General features: G+C 31.6%; 1 protein-coding gene across 1 annotated transcript in view; it reads left to right on the top strand.

The window, feature by feature from the left end:
* Positions 1-351, top strand: part of LOC107554574 (collagen alpha-1(IX) chain) — a 46,001-nt gene that overhangs the window by 25,883 nt on the left and 19,767 nt on the right. The window lies entirely within an intron of this gene.

The following is a 351-nucleotide window of genomic DNA, read 5'->3' as shown; positions in this document are numbered from 1 at the left end:
ACACACACACACACACACACACACACATATATATATACATGTAAAACACTAATAAGATACAAAATGTGATATTTCTACACACAAAAAAATGCAACATAATAAAATAGATATAAAGATATAAAAAGAAAAAAAAGATTATAAACGTAAGACTGAATATTGCCTTTATTGAACTTAAAAAAAGTTTTGTATTATAACTCCTAATCAGACAATGCATTCACAGGTTGCCAGATCTGAAGCATACCCAATCAATCCAGCTTCTTGGGTCAATATCTATTAAGGGAAAGTGTGGTTGAATTGCACCATCATCTGTCATAAATAGGTCAAACGCTGCTCAGATCTGATTCTGGTCCT

This window comes from Sinocyclocheilus grahami, unplaced genomic scaffold (genome assembly GCF_001515645.1).
Source record: "Sinocyclocheilus grahami isolate Dianchi unplaced genomic scaffold, SAMN03320097.WGS_v1.1 scaffold507.1, whole genome shotgun sequence".
NCBI lineage: Eukaryota > Metazoa > Chordata > Actinopteri > Cypriniformes > Cyprinidae > Sinocyclocheilus > Sinocyclocheilus grahami.
Note: the sequence above shows the minus strand (reverse complement) of the source record. Positions and strands in the feature narration are given on the sequence as shown.